This window comes from Gasterosteus aculeatus, chromosome Y (genome assembly GCF_964276395.1).
Source record: "Gasterosteus aculeatus chromosome Y, fGasAcu3.hap1.1, whole genome shotgun sequence".
NCBI classification, from domain to species: domain Eukaryota; kingdom Metazoa; phylum Chordata; class Actinopteri; order Perciformes; family Gasterosteidae; genus Gasterosteus; species Gasterosteus aculeatus.
In genome coordinates this window covers 8,613,114-8,640,248 of record NC_135709.1, presented here as the reverse complement: position 1 = coordinate 8,640,248, position 27,135 = coordinate 8,613,114, and the positions used below count along the sequence as shown (strand labels likewise).

The following is a 27,135-nucleotide window of genomic DNA, read 5'->3' as shown; positions in this document are numbered from 1 at the left end:
GCCCTGTGAAACTAATTTTCCCTAAAATGTCAGTGGAGGAAAAACCCTGGTTGCTTTCAACACAGCTGAGAGGATTATACAAGACGAGGAAGTTCTCTACCTCTAGAACTGTTTTTACATTCAGCCAATATGAGACAGAACTGTTAACTATGTTCACCTCCCCGTTGATGAGATCTGCTTTAACCCTGGTGCCGCCTTGTTTCTCTGAGTTGTTTTTGGCACCAGAAAAATTAAAGTATTTGTTTTCATCTAATATATAAAAGAGCTACCTCTGAGAAGAATTACATTTTAGACCTACAATTTAATTGAGATTTGTGCAACACATTCATGTCTTTCATTGGAAAAAAGTACTTCTTTTAAACGGTATTATATCTCTGATACGCTGCCAATGAATGTTTCTAATTTACTAACTGGGATTGAATCACGACAATCACAACCACGAGGTCACCTCCCACATGACAGAATCCCCCAAAATAAAACACTGGCTCTGTGATAATGTCAGATGGAGAGTATGTCGTTTCCCAAATGATGTCGTCTGCGCTGCGTCACTCCAAAAAAGAAGGTCTGCTGTTCTTTACACGCGTAAGAATGAATGTTTACTATATAATTACTGCTGCTAATACGCTTTTGTGTAAGAATACGTGTTCAAGATTTGGAGCCTGGTCGGGGTTATCAAAAATTCAGCCGAATAACTTCTCTCGTTCTGGAAAATGTATTTGTCAGATCACAGGTCAAGTATCAGCGCAGATCTTCATATATTTACCTAAGTCCCTAAACCTAAACCTAAACCCCTACACTGTTCTAAACTGCCAGCCCACTGCATGCAAACGTGGGACTGCAGTTACCAGAGGTATCTACGTACCACACGGATTGCAACTTGGATTTCTACAGACTAAGAGTCGACCTCAGGGAACTCAAGTGAGCCCCGTCATTCCTTTTTAAACTCTTCATATATTTACCTAAGTCCCTAAACCTAAATCCCTACACTATTCTAAACTGCCAGTCCACTGCATGCAAACGTGGGACTGCAGTTACCAGAGGTATCTACGTACCACACGGATTGCAACTTGGATTTCTACCGACTAAGAGTATATATATTTTTACCTAAATCCCTAAACCTATGGACACTTATTCACTTTCCCTAACGTGGAATTCAGTGTGAGTATGTGCTTATACTTTACATGTGATCAACAGGAAATTTTCAAATTTAGTTTTAAATTTAATGGTCTTATAACGACCTTATTCAGTCAATGGACAGAGACGAATTCTGCAGTTGACAACAAATTTTTTTAGAAGTATCCAATCACAGACATTTTATTCATTTAGAACAAAAGGTTGTCTGCTCACCTGATTCTGTTTTGCGCGCCTGTTGTCAATGCTGAACCACGCCGCCGGTCCTTTCAGCTCGGTCCGGAAAACGGACGTCCCCGTCTTTCTTTGTCCAGGTCAGCAAATCACGTCGGGGTCACCAAATTGTAAGAATACGTGTTCAAGATTTGGAGCCTGGTCGGGGTTATCAAAAATTCAGCCGAATAACTTCTCTTGTTCTGGAAAATTTATTTGTCAGATCACAGGTCAAGTATCAGCGCTGCGTTTGCAAAGGCAGGAGCAGTTCAGGCAGCACACAGGCCGGAAGAACAACTAACTAACATCAGCAAGAACATCATGTTTTATAACCCTTGAAAGACAGAGAAGGAAAGATTTCTATTGGCCCTAAACTGGCGTAGAGGAGGACCTTCCACCTCCCGCATCTAAGATCCGGTCACATCCAATGTCCAGACTCCTGACTTAACGTAAACATCGTAAACAGAGTGTGTATGTTGAATAGTGTTGGTGTGTCTCTAACCCCCCTTTGGCTGGTAAATCTTCTAGTTGACCCGCAGACCTTACATTCCTCAGCCAGGACATAAACTGACTCCCCATCCTGTCGGACTCGTGTCTGCCTGCTTGGCAGATCCTGCTTACCCCCTTACCTAACTCTTAAATCAAGACAAGACAGCAAACCCCCAACTAAGCCCATGAAAATAACTTTTGATTATCAATTCCCCCTTTTTACATAATTCATTATGTAAACCAAAAAAATCAAAAGAAACCACCAATCTAAACGCTAAATATCTATATCAGTGAATACGGGTGAATGCAGCAGTCCTGGAAATCCCTAAACAGTACAAAAAATCTAAACCGAGTATAATAGACACAGAATACATCCTAGCCTAGAAATATCACACCATCTACGTGTATGCATCCACTATATATGATGTGTGCAACAGTTAGCAGATCACGCGGACAGGAATGTTGAACCTAAAAGGATTTCTTCTTCAGGTCCCTCGAAGTCGGTTCTTACCATACCTATCTCCTCTCCAATCTCCTCCGGCCCTAACAATTGGATCCTCTCATGTAACAAAGCCATCTGGTATGGCAGGGGTATTTTAGCATCTATTGCAGAGGTGATGCATCGGCGACATAGTTGTCTGATAAAGGGGATGCAGCAGCATCCACAAAGGGCAAAAACCACTATTGCGATTACTAAGGTCAGAAAAACTGACAGGAAGAAGCCCTTCCATTGTCCAAAGTATTTACCAAACCAATTACCGACGGTGCCGTCTATACCAGAGTGTTCAGCTAATTCAACAGACATGGCTCTTAGTCCGTGTAATGCTCTAGTAAAGGATCCATCTGGGGCGGTGTTATTGGGGATAAAAGTGCAGCACGCTTGGCCAAACATCGCACACACTCCTCCTTTTTCAGCTAATAACATATCCAAAGCCATCCGGTTCTGGTAAGTCATCAATGAGGTGGCCGATAGTTGGCTGTGCACCCCTTCCAGAGCATCTCTCGTCATATTGGTGAGCCGCTGGATATTGAAATGTACATAATTTAGTCGATCCACATTTTTGTTTACAGTTATAAAAAGGGAACAATGATTCCCATCCGGCCGCTATCTGATCCGTTAACTTGTATTGATCAGGTACCCCTCTCGGCACACTATCACACAGTGCGTGGTTACTTCTGCAACTTTGTATGGACCTTCCTAGCGGGGATCAGTCCAACTGAATCTGGCTACTTTACGTAGTACCCAGTCAACCACCTCCACTGGTGCACACTCTCCTTCTTCTTCAGAAAGGATCTCTGTCACCTGTTGAGAGATACTCATCACAGTATTATTACACATTCTCATATAGTCAGATGTTTCCACATGTTGGTACTGCAATGGGCTGACAGTGGTAGGCAAAGTGGTTGTTAACGGACAAGGCATCTTTCTTCCCGTTCATACCTCATGGGGGCTTATCCCTAGCTTAGAGTTAGTGCAGTATGGGATAAGATCATGTCCTATCGGCAGGGCTGCCACCCACGTCAGCTTCGTTTCAGCACAGACTTTAGCCAAACCTTCCTTTATGGTTCTGTTAGCTCTCTCAACTAGCCCTTGAGACTGAGGATGATAAACTGCCCCAAATTTATGCTCGATCCCAAACGTTTTCTCTATTTCTTGTAGTTCAGCGTTCGAGAAGTGTGAACCATTATCCGATCGTATGACTTCTGGAATACCAAATCTGGGTATTAGTTCTCTGGTCAGCCATTTTACTACGTCTGCTGCTCTTTCTGATTTTGTGGGGATCGCCTCCACCCACCTAGAAAAAGGATCGACGCATACCAACAAATACCTCTTGCCCTCAACTTGGAAACTTCCAAGTCCAGCCTTCAGTGTTAATCTCCACTTTTATTGCTCTTCAGCCCAAAAGCAAAGCAGAGGGTGGGAGACATGTCACAGACACTTGCAGATAAAACTCAGCTCATGCTCAGTTTGATCCAATCTATTCATTCATTATTGATAGATCACCAACCTCTCATGGTTAGCGTGTCCAGATGTGTACTACTTGTTGAACATTACAGGATGACCGTCTGTAACAAGTTTCCATATTTCGTGTACTGGTGCTATAAATGTTCCTTTGATCAGACATTTGCTTCCATCATCAAGATACTGTATCAAGTGTATCGTGCACTATACACTCAATAGCAGCACTCAACAATTTACCGCCCATCTCTGAATTCAGGAGAAAACTCGAAAAACTAAAAACATTAATCCAAAAAATGGACAATATATACAACAACTCTCCTAATTCCTTATCACCTTCATTCCTCATTTAAATCTTACACAACCTTATCTCTTAATTTTCAATGACTGATTGTCTTGCCGTGGAAAGTGTGAACGCGTTTGACTGTAAGAACGCAACTATTCCATGCGATGTGTGCACAACAGTCTGCTGTTCCATTGTTATATGGGCCGTTTTAATCAACGCTCAATAGCAGCTACGTTTCTGACACACGAGGGATGCCCTATTTCCACGTTATCCAGCTTACCACTATAGCACATCAAAACCTTACGATCTGTGTTACCCTCCCCCTTTTGAAACAGAACGGAATTCACAAATCCGTTCTTTTCACAACATCCAGATGGATGCGTCTCGAGTAGTCAGGGGGGTGAAACGTGGCTGCGCTGGCCATGGCCTGCTTGGTGGCAACAAATGCAGTCTCCGCCTCCCGGATCCACACCAAAGGCTTTGAGTAGTTTTTATAGCCTGCACCCAATATTAGCGCCCTCAAGGGAGCCACCTGCACCGAGAAATCAGGTATAATATTCTAGCTCCATGTTACAAGTCCTAAGAATTTCATCATTTCTCTAACCGTCGTGGGCCGAGGATGTTGCAAAATGGACGACTTCTGTGTGTCAGTCATAGCTTGCCCTGATGGTGACACAATTCTCCACAGAAAATTCACCTTCTGTCTCCCAATCTGCAATTTCGATTTAGACACTTTGAAGCCGTTTTCCTGTAACCACTGCAGAACCGGTCTGGTAACCGCGTATATGTATATTGGCGCCCCTTATACGGAAACGCAAACATTTGTCTCGAGCTCACAGCTAGAGGGACACAGAAAAAAGAGTTCGCCAGGTCAATGCAGGTGAACCATCTTTTATCAGGGCCTATTGCATTTAACATTGTATAAGGATTTGGGGTGCCATAGTGAGTTGGTACTACAACTTTGTTGACGAGCCTCAAATCATGCACCATTCTATAGTCAGGCTTTCCGGGTTTAGGGACCGGGTTAATCGGGGTATTCCAGGGGGACCCCGTCCTCTCCAATACACCTGCCTGCAGCAACCCTTCAATTGTTTTTTCTATCCCTGCGATTTGTTCCTCCCTTAAGGGGTACTGAGGACGGTAAATTGGGACCGTTCCGGTTTTTAATTCAATTACCACTGGGGCCATTGGAATCAATCCCACATCAGCTCCCCCTTTTGTTCAAAATGTATCAGGAAAATTATCTAGCATGAGCTTTGTGTTCTCATGGTCAGTATTTTCCCTACCATGTGTGCGGCTTAGCAGGTGTTTCTCTGGTATAAGTTGTACTTCTGAGGTATGTGCAATATGGTACATGTCATTAGCCTGAGAGTAATGTAAGTTAACATTTTAAGTGGGCACCCAGTCCGTGGCATCAACCCCCGCTTTAACCATCGGCCCCATGTTCTTGGCTTCTCCTCCGCTTTGGATGAGCAAGGTGATGTGAGGAGCAGAGGTCTCTTGTAGCGCATATAGAACTTGTAACTCAGAGGTTAGTTCCACCGCAGCTGCCACACCTTGTTTCCCCACATAGATCTCTCGGACCTTAACAGCAGGATGTCCATGGACCTCGCTTTCAAACTCAAGTCCACTCCACAGGGTGTCATAGTTCTCATCAGGAGACAGCGAATAGTTCATCGTGCAATGAGGAGGATCCGCAGGTGGTTCAGTCGGGTGTAATACCTTGAACCATGGGCCCCAACGGCGGACAGTCTCATGCAGAACAGTTCCATCATAGTCCTCCACTCTCCCCCACCAGACCTCTGCATTCAGCGTCTGTTGAACTTCAGCTTGCAGCAACTGGTGGCCATAAGAGTGGGGTGTGGCACATCGTTGCTGTTTCCCATCCGGGAATGTTACAGTGATACATCCCTTCGTCATTTGCATAACTGGCACAGTATTCCTTGATGGTGGCAGTGGCGTGTTTATTGTGGAATACCTAGCACCTGAGTCCAGCATACATCTGTAATCTCTTCCGTTGATTGTCAGAGTCACCATGGGTTCTGGAAACAGGTTACCGTCAGCCGTCGGATCTGGGAACCCCTATGGCATTTGCTGATGACCTGGGGCCTGATGCCGCAGGCTATTACCCTGTTGTAGTGTATGTGGTGCTTGTGGTGGGTAGATATCATAAGGGTATTGAGCTGGGTTGGACTGAGGCCTCTGACCCTGAGGTGGATGGGGGCATGCGTCGGACCAATGTCCAAGCTGCCCACAGCTGAAACAAGTATTCTGTCGTTGTCTAAACTGCCCTCCATTGTTTGGAACTCGGCCACGATTTCCCCCTCCCCACTGTCTTTTCGGTTGCCTGAAGCCACCGTACAGTGGGGCCCCCATCATGTGTTGTGGTTGCGGGGCATAAGGTTGGGGATAGTAAGCCTGTGGAGGAGTGTACACGGCCTGTTGTGGCTGCTGGCAGGCTGGCGCACATGGGAAGGGAGGGGGGTCTGGATAAGGGTCATATTGAGGTGGCCCTTCCCCCTGAGATGGCGCTGTTGTTTGGGTCATCTGTTTGGCTTCACTCTTGCCCTGGTTCACCTTCTCTCTGCTTTACTCTAGCTGTGCTTTCGCCAATTGTAATTGAATATTGTTTAATTCACCCTTTTCCTTATCATATTTTTCTTTGCTCCGGTCCACATAGTGTTTAATCTGTGAGGACCAAGCATCAAAATTCATGACAGACAACCCCACTATTCCTCTTAGTTGGTTCTTCATTGTCTCCGAGACAGATGACTCTATGGCGCCGCGAAAAAGAAGCTTGGTTCTGTGATCATCCATGACATCTTCCCCTAACTTGTTGTCCCATAATCCTCTGACTCTCCTTAAATAACTATTTCCACCCTCACTGTCGTGTGGGGGAACATAAGTGAGTTCTGTGGTAGCCACCTTCACAGGATATTGGAGTCTGAGCTTTGGCCAGAGCACTGACACCCAATTTGCCAGAGGCTCCCCGTCAGGGAGGTCAGAGGTCCCGGCTTCCCCCTCTAACTTCTGGAGGTCAGCTAGTGAGGCACACGCCACAAAAATTCTTCTAAGATCCCCCAAACCGGGAACACTACCCGCACACTGAGCAAGGAGCCCACGAATCCACGCTGCACCACCCTTCTCTATTTTAGGTAATGCGAGCTTCATCATGCTTAGGTCTGACAATGCGAGTGGCGCATATGTTGTTTTTTCACTTCCGTCTCTACAAATAGCCGTTAACAGTGGTAGTTGATGAGAGGCCTGAGCATCCCGTCTGATTTTTGACTTCAAATCATTACATTGATGCACATTCGCTCTGGCTGCATTCCCCTGATAATATCTGTTCCTATTACCTCTTAACCCCTGTCTCATGGCGCTCCATCGGAGTAGATGACTGTGGTTTTTGTGACTCTAGCGCTGCTCCATGCTCCTGAAATTCCTCGTCCCAATCATCTGCAGGGCCAGGCTCATCTTCCTCTGACTCAACCTGCCTCCCCCGCTCATCCTATCCACGCCGGGTGATTGATTGCCGCTCTGCCTGGGCTTTGACTAACAAAGTTTCTTCTCCTGCAACTCTTCCTCCCCCTACATTAAATGAGGTCATAGGTCTGTGCTCGGGTTGCCGCTTCTTTACGACTGTCGAGTGACCCTGTGTTGTGTTAGGATTACTCCAATCGACAGGTTCCAACTGGGGCCTGTCCTCCAAATATTGTAGCGTCTCTGAGAGAAAAGCAGAAACCTTCTCCACCCCATCATTCTCTTCATGTGGGTATGGGGTTACCTGTAACAACCCTTTTTGAACTACCAAAACCTGAGATTCTCCTGGATTAGTAGCTTTCCCTTGCCTCAGTGGCATCTGATGTGGTTCATTTAACAACCGATTAGCCTCCGCATATGGGCCTGTCGAGTAGGGAGGAGGCGCACTAGATTTACAACCGGTCTCATGCACTTTCTCTTCTCCTGCTTTGGTTTGCGGCAACTGCATTGCCGTCTTACTCACGAATACCGCATTTATTTCTCCCAGAAATGTTCTACAGTCCACTAAGAACTCATCTGCCTTTTCTGCACTTTTCTTCTCTTTTCCACAAAATCTCCCCTTACCGGCAAGGAGCGCATGCGCTTGGTCTTTTCCGATTCTTGCCATCCTAAGATGGTCCTGCAGCTGCTCGCCTGTTGGTTGAGAATCTGTCTCCCTTCCAAACATTCCTCTTTCCTGCATCTGTGCAACCCACTTCACATATTTTTGTTACACATTTCCTATCTTTTTCTAGGGTTTTATCCATATGTCTCTTATAAGTCTTAAATAGGGCGAAACCCAGAGTGCCTTCTTTACACCTCTCCCATATCGTTATGGTTTCCTCCATTTTCATCACAGGTTATTTATTTATTCACACGTGGTTTTTGAACACAAGAGAAAGGACTCAATGCCCAATACTGTGAACCCAATCAAGAACCTTCTACTGTATTAGAGGAATACAGCGCTCGATTGTTGAGGCTTATAACACCAGTTCACTCGTATTGTTTTATTCCTCTCGTATTTATACCACCATCATTTAACTATGATTTTCCCTTTTACCCTTTAATACATATCCCCACAGATGTGTAATCCGGTCAAACACTTTTCACTGTCGGATTCTCAGTCCTTTTTCAAGTCCTGATACGCACAGCTTCCAGGTTCGGTAAAACACCAGGAGTTACACCAACCACCCACACATTTCCCAGTATGAAAAACAACAAATCTTTCCCTGTGTCCTTATTTCTTCATCTAATATTCTAACCTGCCAGTCCAAGAATCACACGAGTAGGACTGCAGGACCAGAGGTATCTACGTACCACACGGATTGCAACTTGGATTTCTACAGACTAAGATTAACATAAATCCCTGCTCTATTCTAAACTGCCAGCCCACTGCATGCAAACGTGGGACCCCAGTCACCAGAGGTATCTACGTACCACACGGATTGTAACTTGGATTTCTACAGACTAAGAGTCGACCTCAGGGAACTCAAGTGAGCCCCGTCATTCCTTTTTAAACTCCTCATATATTTACCTAAGTCCCTAAACCTAAACCTAAACCTAAACCCCTACACTGTTCTAAACTGCCAGTCCACTGCATGCAAACGTGGGACTGCAGTTACCAGAGGTATCTACGTACCACACGGATTGCAACTTGGATTTCTACAGACTAAGAGTCGACCTCAGGGAACTCAAGTGAGCCCCGTCATTCCTTTTTAAACTCTTCATGTATTTACCTAAGTCCCTAAACCTAAATCCCTACACTATTCTAAACTGCCAGTCCACTGCATGCAAACGTGGGACTGCAGTTACCAGAGGTATCTACGTACCACACGGATTGCAACTTGGATTTCTACCGACTAAGATTATATATATTTTTACCTAAATCCCTAAACCTATGGACACTTATTCACTTTCCCTAACGTTGAATTCAGTGTGAGTATGTGCTTATACTTTACATGTGATCAACAGGAAATTTTCAAATTTAGTTTTAAATTTAATGGTCTTATAACGACCTTATTCAGTCAATGGACAGAGACGAATTCTGCAGTTGACAACAAATCTTTTTCGAAGTATCCAATCACAGACATTTTATTCATTTAGAACAAAAGGTTGTCTGCTCACCTGATTCTGTTTGCGCGCCTGTTGTCAATGCTGAACCACGCCGCCGGTCCTTTCGGCTCGGTCCGGAAAACGGACGTCCCCGTCTTTCTTTGTCCAGGTCAGCAAATCACGTCGGGGTCACCAAATTGTAAGAATACGTGTTCAAGATTTGGAGCCTGGTCGGGGTTATCAAAAATTCAGCCGAATGACTTCTCTCGTTCTGGAAAATGTATTTGTCAGATCACAGGTCAAGTATCAGCGCTGCGTTTGCAAAGGCAGGAGCAGTTCAGGCAGCACACAGGCCGGAAGAACAACTAACTAACATCAGCAAGAACATCATGTTTTATAACCCTTGAAAGACAGAGAAGGAAATATTTCTATTGGCCCTAAACTGGCGTAGAGGAGGACCTTCCACCTCCCGCATCTAAGATCCGGTCACATCCAATGTCCAGATTCCTGACTTAACGTAAACATCGTAAACAGAGTGTGTATGTTGAATAGTGTTGGTGTGTCTCTAACCCCCCTTTGGCTGGTAAATCTTCTAGTTGACCCGCAGACCTTACATTCCTCAGCCAGGACATGAACTGACTCCCCATCCTGTCAGACTCGTGTCTGCCTGCTTGGCAGATCCTGCTTACCCCTTACCTAACTCTTAAATCAAGACAAGACAGCAAACCCCCAACTAAGCCCATGAAAATAACTTTTGATTATCATGGCTTCAGCATTGACAACAGGCGCGCAAAACAGAATCAGGTGAGCAGACAACCTTTTGTTCTAAATGAATAAAATGTCTGTGATTGGATACTTCTAAAAAGATTTGTTGTCAACTGTAGAATTCGTCTCTGTCCATTGACTGAATAAGGTCGTTATAAGACCATTAAATTTAAAACTAAATTTGAAAATTTCCTGTTGATCACATGTAAAGTATAAGCACATACTCACACTGAATTCAACGTTAGGGAAAGTGAATAAGTGTCCATAGGTTTAGGGATTTAGGTAAAAATATATATACTCTTAGTCGGTAGAAATCCAAGTTGCAATCCGTGTGGTACGTAGATACCTCTGGTAACTGCAGTCCCACGTTTGCATGCAGTGGACTGGCAGTTTAGAATAGTGTAGGGATTTAGGTTTAGGGACTTAGGTAAATACATGAAGAGTTTAAAAAGGAATGACGGGGCTCACTTGAGTTCCCTGAGGTCGACTCTTAGTCTGTAGAAATCCAAGTTGCAATCCGTGTGGTACGTAGATACCTCTGGTAACTGCAGTCCCACGTTTGCATGCAGTGGACTGGCAGTTTAGAACAGTGTAGGGGTTTAGGTTTAGGTTTAGGGACTTAGGTAAATATATGAAGAGTTTAAAAAGGAATGACGGGGCTCACTTGAGTTCCCTGAGGTCGACTCTTAGTCTGTAGAAATCCAAGTTACAATCCGTGTGGTACGTAGATACCTCTGGTGACTGGGGTCCCACGTTTGCATGTCGTGGACTGGCAGTTTAGAATAGAGCAGGGATTTATGTTAATCTTAGTCTTTAGAAATCCAAGTTGCAATCCGTGTGGTACGTAGATACCTCTGGCCCTGCAGTCCTACTCGTGTGATTCTTGGACTGGCAGGTTAGAATATTAGATGAAGAAATAAGGACACAGGGAAAGATTTGTTGTTTTTCATACTGGGAAATGTGTGGGTGGTTGGTGTAACTCCTGGTGTTTTACCGAACCTGGAAGCTGGGCGTATCAGGACTTGAAAAAGGACTGAGAATCCGACAGTGAAAAGTGTTTGACCGGATTACACATCTGTAGGGATATGTATTAAAGGGTAAAAGGGAAAATCATAGTTAAATGATGGTGGTATAAATACGAGAGAAATAAAACAATACGAGTGAACTGGTGTTATAAGCCTCAACAATCGAGCGCTGTATTCCTCTGATACAGTAGAAGGTTCTTGATTGGGTTCACAGTATTGGGCATTGAGTCCTTTCTCTTGTGTTCAAAAACCACGTGTGAATAAATTAATAACCTGTGATGAAAATGGAGGAAACCATAACGATATGGGAGAGGTGTAAAGAAGGCACTCTGGGTTTCGCCCTATTTAAGACTTATAAGAGACATATGGATAAAACCCTAGAAAAAGATAGGAAATGTGTAACAAAAATATGTGAAGTGGGTTGCACAGATGCAGGAAAGAGGAATGTTTGGAAGGGAGACAGATTCTCAACCAACAGGCGAGCAGCTGCAGGACCATCTTAGGATGGCGAGAAGAGGAAAAGACCAAGCGCTTGCACTCCTTGCCGTTAAGGGGAGATTTTGTGGAAAAGAGAAGAAAAGTGCAGAAAAGGCAGATGAGTTCTTAGTGGACTGTAGAACATTTCTGGGAGAAATAAATGCGGTATTCGTGAGTAAGACGGCAATGCAGTTGCCGCAAACCAAAGCAGGAGAAGAGAAAGTGCATGAGACCGGTTGTAAATCTAGTGTGCCTCCTCCCTACTCGACAGGCCCATATGCGGAGGCTAATCGGTTGTTAAATGAACCACATCAGATGCCACTGAGGCAAGGGAAAGCTACTAATCCAGGAGAATCTCAGGTTTTGGTAGTTCAAAAAAGGCTTGTTACAGGTAACCCCATATCCACTTGAAGAGAATGATGGGGTGGAGAAGGTTTCTGCTTTTCTCTCAGAGACGGTACAATATTTGGAGGACAGGCCCCAGCCGGAGCCTGTCGATTGGAGTAATCCTAACACAACACAGGGTCACTCGACAGTCGTAAAGAAGCGGCAACCCGAGCACAGACCTATGACCTCATTTAATGTAGGGGGAGGAAGAGTTGCAGGAGAAGAGACTTTGTTAGAAGTCATAGCCCAGGCAGAGCGGCAATCAATCACCCGGCGTGGACAGGATGAGCGGGGGAGGCAGGTTGAGTTAAAGGAAGATGAGCCTGGCCCTGCAGATGATTGGGACGAGGAATTTCAGGAGCATGGAGCAGAGCTAGAGTCACAAAAACCACAGTCATCTACTCCGATGGAGCGCCATGAGACAGGGGGGTTAAGAGGTAATAGGAACAGATATTATCAGGGGAATGCAGCCAGAGCGAATGTGCATCAATGTAATGATTTGAAACCTAAGTCAAAAATCAGACGGGGTGCTCCGGCCTCTCATCAACTACCACTGTTAACGGCTATTTGTAGAGACGGAAGTGAAAAAACAACATATGCGCCACTCGCATTGTCAGACCTGAGCATGATGAAGCTCGCATTACCTAAAATAGAGAAGGGTGGTGCAGGGTGGATTCGTGGGTTCCTTGCTCAGTGTGCGGGTAGTGTTCCCGGTTTGGGGGATCTTAGAAGAATTTTTGTGGCGTGTGCCTCACTAGCTGACCTCCAGAAGTTAGAGGGGGAAGCCGGGACCTATGACCTCCCTGACGGGGAGCCTCTGGCAAATTGGGTGTCAGTGCTCTGGCCAAAGCTCAGACTCCAATATCCTGTGAAGGTGGCTACCATAGAACTCACTTATGTTCCCCCACACAACAGTGAGGGTGGAAATAGTTATTTAAGGAGAGTCGGAGAATTATGGGACAACAAGTTCGGGGAAGATGTCATGGATGATCACAGAACCGAGCTTCTTTTTCGCGGCGCCATAGAGTCATCTGTCTCGGAGACAATGAAGACCCAACTAAGAGGAATAGTGGGGTTGTCTGACATGAATTTTGATGCTTGGTCCTCACAGATTAAACACTATGTGGACCGGAGCAAAGAAAAATATGATAAGGAAAAGGGTGAATTAAACAATATCCAGTTACAATTGGCGAAAGCACAGCTGAAGGAAAGCAGAGAAAAGTTGAACCAGGGCAAGAGTGAAGCCAAACAGATGACCCAAACAACAGCGCCATCTCAGGGGGAAGGGCCACCTCAATATGACCCTTATCCAGAGCCCCCTCCCTTCCCATGTGCGCCAGCCTGCCAGCAGCCACAACAGGCCGTTTACAATCCTCCACAGGCTTACTATCCCCAACCTTATGCCCCGCAACCACAACACATGATGGGGGCCCCACTGTACGGTGGCTTCAGGCAACCGAAAAGACAGTGGGGAGGGGGAAATCGTGGCCGAGTTCCAAACAATGGAGGGCAGTTTAGACAACGACAGAATACTTGTTTCAGCTGTGGGCAGCTTGGACATTGGTCCGACGCATGCCCCCATCCACCTCAGGGTCAGAGGCCTCAGTCCAACCCAGCTCAATACCCTTACGATATCTATCCACCACAAGCACCACATACACTACAACAGGGTAATAGCCTGCGGCATCAGGCCCCAGGTCATCAGCAAATGCCATAGGGGTGCCCAGATCCGACGGCTGACGGTAACCTGTTTCCAGAACCCATGGTGACTCTGACAATCAACGGAAGAGATTACAGATGTATGCTGGACTCAGGTGCTAGGTATTCCACAATAAACACGCCACTGCCACCATCAAGGAATACTGTGCCAGTTATCGGATTTTCGGGTCAATCAGATGAGTGGCCACTTTCTATTCGAGTCCCATGTAAATGGAAATCGCTCTGTTTTGACCAATCCTTTTTGGTTTCCACTGCCTGCCCGATTAACCTGGTGGGAAGAGACATTTTGTGTTCCCAAAATATCATTATGCAAATGACGAAGGGATGTATCACTGTAACATTCCCGGATGGGACACAGCAACGATGTGCCACACCCCACTCTTATGGCCACCAGTTGCTGCAAGCTGAAGTTTAACAGACGCTGAATGACGAAGCAGAGGTCTGGTGGGGGAGAGTGGAGGACTATGATCGAACTGTTCTGCATGAGACTGTCCGCCGTTGGGGCCCATGGTTCAAGGTATTACACCCGACTGAACCACCTGCGGATCCTCCTCATTGCACGATGAACTATTCGCTGTCTCCTGATGAGAACTATGACACCCTGTGGAGTGGACTTGAGTTTGAAAGCGAGGTCCATGGACAATGAGGAATGAAGGTGATAAGGAATTAGGAGAGTTGTTGTATATATTGTCCGTATGTTGTAATAATGTGTGTAGTTTTTCGAGTTTTCTCCTGAATTCAGAGATGGGCGGTAAATTGTTGAGTGCTGCTATTAAGTGTATAGTGCACGATACACTTGATACAGTATCTTGATGATGGAAGCAAATGTCTGATCAAAGGAACATAGCACCAGTACACGAAATATGGAAACTTGTTACAGACGGTCATCCTGTAATGTTCAACAAGTAGTACACCCTTACATTTGGATACGCTAACCATGAGAGGTTGGTGATCTATCAGTAATGAATGAATGGATTGGATCAAACCGAGCATGAGCTGAGTTGTATCTGCAGGTAACAGACATGTCTCCCACCCTCTGCTTTGCTTTTGGGCTGAAGAGCAATAAAAGTGGAGATTAACACTGAAGGCTGGACTTGGAAGTTTCCCTGCCCCTATGGCGCAATGGAAAGAGGTGGTAATTGACTTCACAGACATGGGAATGAAGAATCGAGTTGAGGGCAAGAGGTATTTGTTGGTATGCGTTGATCCTTTTTCTAGGTGGGTGGAGGTGATCCCCACAAAATCAGAAAGAGCAGCAGACGTAGTAAAATGGCTGACCAGAGAACTAATACCCAGATTTGGTATTCCAGAAGTCATACGATCGGATAATGGTTCACACTTCTCGAACGCTGAACTACAAGAAATAGAGAAAACGTTTGGGATCGAGCATAAATTTGGGGCAGTTTATCATCCTCAGTCTCAAGGGCTAGTTGAGAGAGCTAACAGAACCATAAAGGAAGGTTTGGCTAAAGTCTGTGCTGAAACGAAGCTGACGTGGGTGGCAGCCCTGCCGATAGGACATGATCTTATCCCATACTGCACTAACTCTAAGCTAGGGATAAGCCCCCATGAGGTATGAACGGGAAGAAAGATGCCTTGTCCGTTAACAACCACTTTGCCTACCACTGTCAGCCCATTGCAGTACCAACATGTGGAAACATCTGACTATATGAGAATGTGTAATAATACTGTGATGAGTATCTCTCAACAGGTGACAGAGATCCTTTCTGAAGAAGAAGGAGAGTGTGCACCAGTGGAGGTGGTTGACTGGGTACTACGTAAAGTAGCCAGATTCAGTTGGACTGATCCCCGCTAGGAAGGTCCATACAAAGTTGCAGAAGTAACCACGCACTGTGTGATAGTGTGCCGAGAGGGGTACCTGATCAATACAAGTTAACGGATCAGATAGCGGCCGGATGGGAATCATTGTTCCCTTTTTATAACTGTAAACAAAAATGTGGATCGACTAAATTATGTACATTTCAATATCCAGCGGCTAACCAATATGACGAGAGATGCTCTGGAAGGGGTGCACAGCCAACTATCGGCCACCTCATTGATGACTTACCAGAACCGGATGGCTTTGGATATGTTATTAGCTGAAAAAGGAGGAGTGTGTGCGATGTTTGGCCAAGCGTGCTGCACTTTTATCCCCAATAACACTGCCCCAGATGGATCCTTTACTAGAGCATTACACGGACTAACAGCTATGTCTGTTGAATTAGCTGAACACTCTGGTATAGACGGCACCGTCGGTAATTGGTTTGGTAAATACTTTGGACAATGGAAGGGCTTCTTCCTGTCAGTTTTTCTGACCTTAGTAATCGCAATAGTGGTTTTTGCCCTTTGTGGATGCTGCTGCATCCCCTTTATCAGACAACTATGTCTCCGATGCATCACCTCTGCAATAGATGCTAAAATACCCCTGCCATACCAGATGGCTTTGTTACATGAAAGGATCCAATTGTTAGGGCCGGAGGAGATTGGAGAGGAGATAGGTATGGTAAGAACCGACTTCGAGGGACCTGAAGAAGAAATCCTTTTAGGTTCAACATTCCTGTCCGCGTGATCTGTTAACTGTTGCACACATCATATATAGTGGATGCATACACGTAGATGGTGTGATATTTCTAGGCTAGGATGTATTCTGTGTCTATTATACTCGGTTTAGATTCTTTGTACTGTTTAGGGATTTCCATGACTGCTGCATTCACCCGTATTCACTGATATAGATATTTAGCGTTTAGATTGGTGGCCTTGACCTTACATTCCTCAGCCAGGACATAAACTGACTCCCCATCCTGTCGGACTCGTGTCTGCCTGCTTGGCAGATCCTGCTTACCCCCTTACCTAACTCTTAAATCAAGACAAGACAGCAAACCCCCAACTAAGCCCATGAAAATAACTTTTGATTATCAATTGCTCACATTACACATGGAATAAAGGCTGCAAAACCTTTTGACCAGTCAATCTGAAACCATATCCAACCTGCAGAGACACAGTACATGACATGACCCTGGTGTGAATGTATGAGCGGGGCCCTAGCCCAAGGAGAGAATTAAAACCACAAAGGGTTTCCTCCCCGTACTATATGTCGCTGCCGGGGCTCCTTAGCTCCTGCGTAGGTTTGGCGAGTCGCTGCAGTAAGAAGTTACTTGTCAAACAGGAATGTCTTGTCCTGCATGCACGTAACCCTGTGCAATCTGACCAGCAGCTAAACACCTTCCACCATCAAACACTGGAGACTGGGATCGTCTTAAATCCGTTTATTTGACTAGAAAGGATGAAACTGGGAAATGAAACGAGATTACCTGTTACTTACATATTAAGGAGTCGCAAATATTATATAATGGCAGTTGTAAAAACAATATAGCTACATACCAATGCAATGCAGTAGTACACACAGTAGCTAACATAAAAGCCGAAACAAGGTAAATATGTAATGCATTGCTATACAATGTACATAATATAACCCACGATGTTTATCCAAATAAACCCAAATATACCTACATGTTGCACAACCCATGATAACGGAGGCGAACCGGCCCACTAAAGCACATTCTCAGCCCAATATGCACATCAAACTTACTGACAATACTTAACAAATATACAAGAACAGTATGTCGGCATCTATTTTACATACCGAGAATGTTGCCAAAGGCATGGAACGTGGAAGATTGACGTGGATAGCATGGAGAGATAACACAAAACGTGAGGCTGTCCTGATCACATTCATCTTCCTGACTAATCCCATGGTGCAACGGTCCCACAGTTCTTAAAGGAACACACGCATGTAAAACGACTACTGCCAGCAAGGAGAGAAAAACAAAACATTTAAGTGAACTACTGTGCTGATGGGGACAGAACAAGGAAGATGAGTGCAGGTTGACACTGACTTCTGGTTAAAGAATGTGTTATGATGTGCAAACACGGTCCACTCTGACAGCCGCCTCGTCCCCGAAATCAAGTTAATACCAGACGTCAATCTGCCGTGATATTTATGCCTTTATCTTGGGCTTTTATGACATTCTTTATATTACCCTCTGGTATCAAGCTGGCCAGACAGTGCCGCCATTCTTCAGCCATTCTTGGATGATTTGCAACCAAAAAGTCAATAAAGGTGTCTGGGAAAGGGTGTTAATTAGGAATTTATGACATCACGCTCGCTTGAAGATTCTATTGTGATAGTGTGTGAGGATTCCAGATAAGGGCCTTAAAGCTGGGAAAAGATTGAGCGCTGTTTCTCAAAGTCAAACCGGCATCTGGGGATATGAAACTTGAGTTCAGTGTCCATTACCGCCGCTCAACACTGCTCCTTCACTCATATTTCACGCACTTATCCAAACAGTTTTGTATCCGAGAGAGAAAAGGATAACAAATATCCGCCCTCTCCTCCATGAGGGACAACCCCTGACAACCCTGTGAGAAAAGAAACTAACGGCTCTTGTCGGGATGCGCACTCACATGCGCATATAAAATTAAATGCAAGTAAAGCCCCAAAGCCCCAGTAGCCAGTCCTGCAGCCAAGCCTCATTTTATACTTAATTCCTGCAGGCCCGTCCGTCACAGCTTGGGGAACATACGGTTGGACATGAGAGACGGGCGGGTTTTTTACAAGGAATGTGAGCACACTCTGACTACAAGACATTAGCATTTAGACATGTGGCATCTCAATGACGAAAGACACTTTCGTCATTGAGATGCCACATGCAGTTTAGTCCAGTTCAATAACGGCCGTTGTAGAGAGCCTGTGCCTGTGATGTCGAATCCCAGAATAGACCCGCAGATAAACCTGGAGTGACGCCATGTTTCGATAATGTCGGTCACCAGTGTCTTGAGCTTCATGTAATATTTAAAAGGTTCATAACTACATGATGAAGATGGTACGGCGGCAGTATGAAAATAATCCATTTCACTGGGAATGTGCGGAGGGAACCGCTGCCAGCGCTCGGTTATTGATTTGATGTCAGTTAATACTTGACTGGGGGGAGGGGGGGGGGGTCTTTCAAAAGTACGATGAATTTCTCTGCTGCCATATTTCCTCTCCAACGAGCTGCATCCTTGTATAAATGGTGTTGAACAAGGCAAGAGGAGTCTTTTGCACTCTGCTAAATTCTGCAATACAAGGTCTGATCATCTTAAAGAGGAATCAGACTGAACAATATCCATCTAAATGTATGTGAAAATGAACATAAACAGGGTAACAGACAACCTTCCCTGTAGTATCCCATGTGGGTTTATAGCTTCTCGTGCAACAATATATTGGCAGCATTTATGAAGCCAGTTGATTACAACATTTGTAGTAATCTATTACATTGATTATCTTCAATACACATCTGTCACACACACACACACACACACACGTAGAAACAAAACGCTTGCTTGGATGCTGGACATTCTTAATTAAAGTCTGCCGTTGAATTCTCTACACAGTCCGAGCTTAAATTGGCTGCGGCTTTCGGATCTCACCTACTTACACATTTTGTGCACTTCTGCGCATTCCCTTTAAGGACACATGATTACAAATTAACTCCATTTTTTTTTTCGCCCCATGTCACACAGCAAAAATTGTAGTGTTGATTGGAGTTAAATTCCCAGTGTAAATTATTCCAAGTGAATGGGTGTTGATTTGTGTGTTATTTTAACACTTACAGTGCAGAAAAAGCTCTGAGGGGGGCGTCATTCCAAGGAGTTCGGAGCATACACTTATTTTGAGTTACTTTCCACATCCGTTTTTTTCATGCTCATTCATTGACGAGCAGGATTTGTCTTCACTTAGCGTGGCAGTGAACTAAGCTAAACGCCCAGAAGAAAGCTGTGTGGGATTGGGATATTACCCAGCGCTACCGGCGCTGTTTCGCTAGGTCGTCCGACTGGGACGCCGTAGTTAAGGCGGCAGGCTACAAAGTGCTGCGGGAAACCGTGGTGTTAGCTAGCTCGTACTTTGTGGCGTCGTCGTCAGGTTCAAGATGATTTGTGCACGCCCGCGTTTGTTTTTCGTCAGTAATGAAGGCCTGCGCCATTAAAATGGCAGATATACCGACTGCTGCAGCTTTGGTTCTGCTGTGGAAGTCCTAGATATGTTGGGAAATTAAACTGCGTCATGTCTGGACTAGTAACCTCATCTGGTGAAACGAACCAGCCTTCTCAAGTAACGGTAACTTTACCTGTGCGGTTCAGATTTAACTCTTTAATTATTGCAATAAACTGATAAAAACTAAGCTAAAATACAAACAGTGTGATGAAGATTTGTTAAACGTTTGAATTCATACTAAATCAGGTCCTTCCACAGGACAACAACCATACAACTTTTTAAAATGTTCGTTCCTTAAATAGAGTTTAGGGCAATAGTGGATTTATACAAGTGGTGTGAACCCAAAATAACTAATCCCGCCGTTATTTACTTGTGAAATGGGTCTAAAGTAAGCCGAAACAGCAACATCGTGATACAGATTAAAAAGATAAAGTATAAGGTCTGTCTCCAAAATGACAAGCAAACAACTTTTAATAATGCTTGTTTTCTGAATAAAGTTCTAAAAAAGTTGCCAGGGCATCATGTTGCAAACAGAATATTTTGATTTTCTTTCTTTTCTTTTTCCTGCATATGATGAACAATTATCACTGTTGTTTGTGAAACATATGTTATCTCCTTGCAGGAGATTGAACCGTTTTTTCCTTTTTTCACTAGCTGCAGTTTCAGGATGTTGCTGAAGGTGAAATGCAATACTATCAAGAAGTACATCAAATTGCCCTCAGGCTTCACCTATTCAGAATTCATCAGGGAAGGTAAATCATTTGAAGGCAAAATGAAATATGTAGCCAATCTAACTACAAATCACAGCACAATATGATGGCAGAACTATTTAAATACTTTTGTATTTAACAGTTTATATTACATTAATGACAGTTCGTAGTGGAATCATCAACATTCGTTAGAACATGGTTGTACATGATTCTTTTTAAGTTTAACAGAGTTAAGCAGGATGATTTCAAATTTGCTCCAGGTAACTTAATTTACTTACATTCCCTCCTTTTTACAGTGAAAAACAAGTTTGGGCTTCCTGATGTAGCTCTACTTGACATTTTTAATGATACTGACACAGCAGTAGAGGAAGACATTCTTCTAGAGCTGTTGGAGGCCAATCCAGACATGTGCCTGACAGTACGTGACAGCATTTCCAATGAAGGTAGGTGTCATTAAGAAAACCAATGTTAATGGATAGGGCTATTTGGTGCACCTAACATTGACCTTTCTTTATGGAAGGAACATGGCAGTGGTCAAGGTTAGGTCAAATTTGTTACAGATTACTAAAAATATAATTTGAATACTTTAAGGTTACTTAAAATGTTTATACTTAAATGGATAAAGCCACATTAAGTTAATACAATTCTCTCTTTTTAAAGACTTTTCTCCTCTAGATCATTCAACACCATCTTCCCTCACGGACACCATATCACTTCCTTCAAGTGACAGTGACCTTAGAGAACTGGGTATGACCACAGGCAGAAATAGATCCAGCAAAGAAGACATGAGCAGTTCTGCAACAAAGGCTTCCGTGTCATAGGCGGCAAAGGAGGTAATTGAGAGCTGGAAACGTCTTATTTTGATTTGCTATCAATTATAAGGTGTCACGTTAAAGCATTTGGTTCCAAACTCACTTTTTTATCAAAGAAAATGTTATTAATTTGCTCCCTTCGTAGATGTTTACCTTTCACAACACTTCTGTTTTTTGTCATTCCTCTGAACTTTCACCCGTAGTCTATATAGACATGTTGTGGTATGTTTTTTCTAATAGGCTGAATTGAACACTGAAACTTATTTTCCCTTTTCCTGTTATGCGAGTAGATTGTAGAAAATGCCTTGCTTAAGAAGCCTGGAGGAGAGGATATTCTTGAGGAGTACAAGTCAGAAAATTCACTAATGCACCGCACTCGGAGACAGCTTGTCAACATATTGGCGAGTGATATGCCTGAGAGACATGGGTAAGATTTAAAAAGGAATTACAAAGAAATGTAATAAGACTGTAATCTTGTAATGATATAACTACTGTAATGATATAACTAATGTTTCTTTTACTAAAGAAATAATTAAAGATGGACTTTCTTCTCTCCATAGCAGGATTCCTTCCCGTCAGCAGAAGGAGAGGTATGCTCTGGGAATTATTACTCTCTTTCCCTCACTGAAGGATCCTTTTTCTCCAAAGGGCTATGTGAGTTTTTCAACCTTAAGAAAACACAGCCCTTTACAGTGAAGGGCTTTGGCGTTGTAGTTTTCATTCTAAAATAACTACTGTTGTTTATAAAAGTGAAAATATTTCAGAATTCAACAATCATGATGGTGCTCTGACTTGAAATTACTTGGGTTATAAGGATATTAAAAACAAAATCTGTTAAACAAGTAATTGTTCTTATGTTTCACAATGCTGTATTTTCACTCTATGTAAGATTGTTTTGTGATTTTTTTGTGTTTATTCATTTAAATGTAACAGGAGCATTTCTATAATGGGGAAAGAGGAACTGGATATTTAGCTCGGCGCCTCAAAACCATTTCCAGGACTTCAGCAAAACGGCCAGTCAAAGAAGTCTCAGTGCATCAAGCACAAGGACCAAAGCGCCAAAGATCAGCAACCACACTGCCTCAGCAGCTTGATGGAGATAACTGCAGGGAGGCCATTTCATTTCTTGTTCACTCCCCTGATGAAGCAAGTGTATTTCAGAAGATGAAGATGACGTTTCAACATCGTCAGGACCTAGTGCATAACCGACAAAGAAGCACAGATGTCTTCAAAACATTTCCACGCTTTTTAGATGTCAAAGGACTTGTGAGTTGTATATTTCTTGTATTTAAACTGAGGTCTTAAATATCCAGTGTTTTGCTGGATGTTAGCCATGAAAACACCTAATCATTCTTCCTCGCTTATTGATTGTCTTTTTCCAAAATCTTTATTCTGATTTACACTAGTTTAATATACCACACACTGATATCAAAAATCACTAAGCTCACCATTAACAATGCACTGGGTCCTGGGTTTCATACAGAATATATTCTTCTGTGTGTGATCAACAGGTGAATCAAGACTTCCTCCTGCTGTTTGGTGCTGAAACAGCCTCCAAGATGCTTGAGAAGTGGGACACCTCATTCAAGCTCAAGGTCATCAAAGAGGCCAAACAACTGACTCCGACAACTGAGCTGTGCCGACTTCTAAAAGCTGCTGAGAAACTTGCAGAGAACGATGAAAAGGGTAAACTACACAGCATGCATTGTTCATATTACGAATTTGTTAGCTATTTTCATCTTTTCCTATTAGACATTAATGCCTTGTTTTTCCTCCTGACAGACTGGGACAGTGACATCGCTTCTATGCTGCTTCTTCTCCATCTCTTGCCACCCACAGCGGGACGGAAGAGGACCAAAATAAGTCCAAGTGCTGCAGAGGGGAAAATGGTGCACTTTCATAAGGTACATCATATGCCTCATTTGTTAAAATTCCACGAGACAATTTTCTTTTTAGTTATATGCACTTGCTAGCCATTTGTTGCTTTTAAATTGTGTTCCTAACAAATAAATGGTATTGCAAGTTAGTATGTCCCAATTATTTGAGGACTGTTTTTCCAGTGAAGCAAATTATCTCATTCACAGGGGCAGTTTACAAAATGTCTATTACATTTACATGGACCAGCAAGTACCAGATTCATCTGAAGGTGTACACATAATATTTTTTTTTCTTTTTAGTCATGCTGCTCCATCAATGAATATCTGCAGGAAAGGGAGTAAACAACCATACATCCTTGCCATTGGCCGAACCCAGAAGGCGATTGATACCTTCTACATCGCCGTTGACAAACAGCTCATCCTCTGCCAAGCCACCAGCTTGTTGGGTGCTTTTGATGAACTGTTTAAATCCCACCACGTGTTCAACTTGTCTTATGATGAGTCCCTGGTCCATTTCTACACTTTTCTGCAGACAACGGTCTACAACATTGATGTTACCACAACAGATGAGTCTCCAAGAGTTTGTGAGTTGCGGGCAAAACTTTTGAATGACATATGAATATGTTGAAATGTTTTGTATGTCAAGCAGTGCATGCTACCAGTCAGTGCCTAATAACTCATTTGCGAATCTGCCACAGTTTCTATCCAAGCACTAGGTTTAAGTTAGTTTGTGCACAAGATCATTTTAGGCGTCAGTTTTCAACATTTTCAGGTTTTAAAAAGCATTTAATTAGTGTGCATGATAAGAATTGTCAAAGTGGTGATGCAGAAACCTCATCATTTCAGGCGGTTTTTCACAGTTTACAAAATGGTACAGAAGTTGGAACAGAAGTTGCAGGAACAAGTGTCGTGCAGAGCCCTGACACTGGGTATTTTGATAACAATGGATCAGGTCAAAGTATCAAAGAAAACATATAAGAAATCTGTGCTACAATTATTGCCAAACTCCATGGTAGTGGAATGGCAAATAGTGTAGTTTCGTCAATTGTTAGTGATTTGGAAGAATTTGCTGGTGGTCTGCACTTCCAAGTTAAGCATGAAATACTGTCTGCCGTGCCAAAAGATAACCCTGTAAGATCTACATTGGAAAGGGGTTTTGAGAATTTAGACGAAATAAAAATAAAGGTACTTATGATCAGGTCCCAGTGAAAGACACTTTTGTTTACATTCCAATTTTGGAAACTATTACATTTATCTGTTGCAATTCTTGTATTTGTGAACTACTTGCAAAACCATGTGTATCAAAAGACAGATATGAAGACTTTTGTGATGGAAGTTATTTTAAGTCACATCCATTGTTCTCAAAAACACAGAGTTCTTTACTAATTCAGCTTTACTATGATGACTTTGAGACTGCTAACCCACTGGGTTCAAAACGTGGTGTTCACAAAGTTGGTGCTCTCTATTTTGTCCTCCGAAATCTGCCTCCAAAGTTAAACTCTGTATTGATGAACATTCATTTGGTGGCATTGTTTCACAAAGAAGATGTGAAAAAATATGGCTTTGATCCTATTTTACAGCCTCTAATTGATGACATCAAAATATTGGAGAGTGATGGCATTGATTTGCCTTTCTCATCTGAAAAGGTCTTTGGCACTATATGTCAGATAACTGGGGACAACTTGGGGATGCATGGAATAATGGGTTTTACAGAGTCTTTCAGTGGACGTCACTTCTGTTGTTTGTGTTTGATTGAAAAAGGGGATGCTCAGAATGTTTACAAAGAGGATGACCCAAAGATAATCTTGCGTCGAAAATACATTTTTGAAATGCACTGCAGTGAGTTGCAATCAGATCCACAAAAGATGTGTGTGTTTGGTCTAAAGAAGAATTCAACTCTTAACAGCCTACAGTACTTTCGTGTTTGCTACAACTTTTCTTTGGACATAATGCATGACATACTTGAAGGGGTGGCTCTGAGATAAAGTTACTGTTTGAATATCTCTCGGAAAATGTGTTTTGTCAAAACCTGGACTTTTGTCACAAATCTATGCTTTTGACTATGGCTACTTGGAGCGCAAAAATTGTCCGACAAGGGTCAACTTGGACAGTATAGGCAATAATATATGACTCAACTCTATTCAGACTCTTTGTCTGGTAAGAAACATTCCTTTGATTTTTGGTGACATTGTGCCAGAAGGAAACCAGAATTGGACTTTGCTGTTGCTTTTACTGCAGATAATTAACATCATATTCTCTCCATCTGTTACACTAGGCATGACTGTGCATTTGAAGCATTTAATAATGGAACACCATGACTTGTTCAAACACGTATCCAGGTAGAAACCTGATTCCTAAACATCATTTTATGTTACATTACCCGTCTTGTATTCGAAAAATACATACATTAATACATATGTGGAGTATGAGATTTGAGGCAAAACACAGGGTTTTCAAAAGCACACTAAAAAACTTCAAGAACATCACTGTATCACTTGCCAAAAAACATCAAATGTCGATTGCGGCCAATTGGGAAACATCTTCTTTGAACCATATTGAGTATGGACCTTTGAAAACATTTAATGTGGACAATGAGGAAAGTGGTGAAATGTTTGCCCAAGCCCTGCCCGCTGTATCAAAAGACATCTTCTCTACTAACTGGGTAAAGATCAGCGGGGTAGAGTACAGAGCCGGGTTAGTCATTTGCAGTGGTACAGAACAAGAAATGCCTGTGTTTTGCAGAATAAAAAACATACTTTTAGTCAACAGTGTGATCTACTTCATAGTGAATAAGCTCATGGTTGACCATTTCAGTGAGCACCTTCATGCCTACAACGTGTTTGAAAGTGATGAAAAAAATGTGATGAAAGCAGACAGTCTTCAAATTTATAAGCCTTTTGACTTAAGAAGTGCTTATTCTGGAGATGATAGCCTTTATATTGTACCATTATGTTCTCTGTAAGTGTGCATAGAGTTCAGTTGTATGGTGCTTGGATATTTGTAATTACCAGTTTTTTCTGGTAGTGAAAAAGCATGTTCAGAACATCAAATATGACACAACTGTCATGAATACACTTTAGTGTAAAATAACACTGGATGATTTAAATGAACACTTTTAAGAGTAAGGGAGTAACACAATTTAGATGTAAAAATACACTTTAAAGTGTCATCAAATAACACTGTGAATGTTAGAAATTAACACCCTCAGTGTAAAGGAATAACCCCAGTTTAGTGTAAAAATTACTCTTAAATGTGTTAAGAAACAACACAAAGTGAAACAAAGTGTTACATTTTTAACACTATTATGGAGTTAAAATATTAACACCGTCCAAAGTGTTAATTTAACTCTGAACTAGTGAGGGTTATATAAACTCAGAGAAAGTGTTAAATTTGACTCTATGGGAGTTGAATTAACACTGACGTTTTTGCTGTGCATGCTTTTGGCGGTGCTTCTGCAACCAAATAGCCTGTAGGCGTTTTAAATGAAAATCATTTTTGGTTCAGCACAAATCCCACAACATAATGAAGGCAGGAGCAATTTAGGCAGAGCCTTAATGAATTGATTATTCATTGTCTGCTTCTAAATATAAAAATACTATAGTAATATATAAATGAGCAATATAAATGAATGTATTTTCTCCAAGGAAAATTAATTATAGATATTATAAACAAGCAAACA

The 27,135-nt window shown here is 42.9% G+C and overlaps 1 protein-coding gene, 1 long non-coding RNA gene and 1 pseudogene across 3 annotated transcripts in view; 2 read left to right on the top strand and 1 right to left on the bottom strand.

Annotated features, from left to right (window-relative positions):
• LOC120812520 (tetraspanin-9-like) overlaps positions 1-17,751 on the bottom strand; it is a 71,648-nt gene extending 53,897 nt beyond the window's left edge. The window contains exon 1 of the mRNA XM_078097500.1: positions 17,667-17,751. The gene's annotated coding sequence lies outside the window, so the exon portion shown is untranslated. The remainder of the gene's footprint in view (positions 1-17,666) is intronic.
• Positions 17,752-20,680: 2,929 nt separating this feature from the next.
• On the top strand, positions 20,681-22,006 carry LOC120812557 (uncharacterized). Its single transcript, XR_005710657.2, has 4 exons — positions 20,681-20,809; positions 21,064-21,210; positions 21,428-21,600; positions 21,870-22,006. It is a non-coding gene; the product is annotated as an uncharacterized LOC120812557 (long non-coding RNA).
• Positions 22,007-22,143: 137 nt separating this feature from the next.
• On the top strand, positions 22,144-24,183 carry LOC144391360 (uncharacterized; annotated as a pseudogene). The gene is made up of 5 exons (XR_013455269.1): positions 22,144-22,233; positions 22,513-22,845; positions 23,091-23,265; positions 23,362-23,483; positions 23,757-24,183. The product of XR_013455269.1 is annotated as an uncharacterized LOC144391360 (transcript).
• The last annotated feature ends 2,952 nt before the right edge of the window (positions 24,184-27,135 follow it).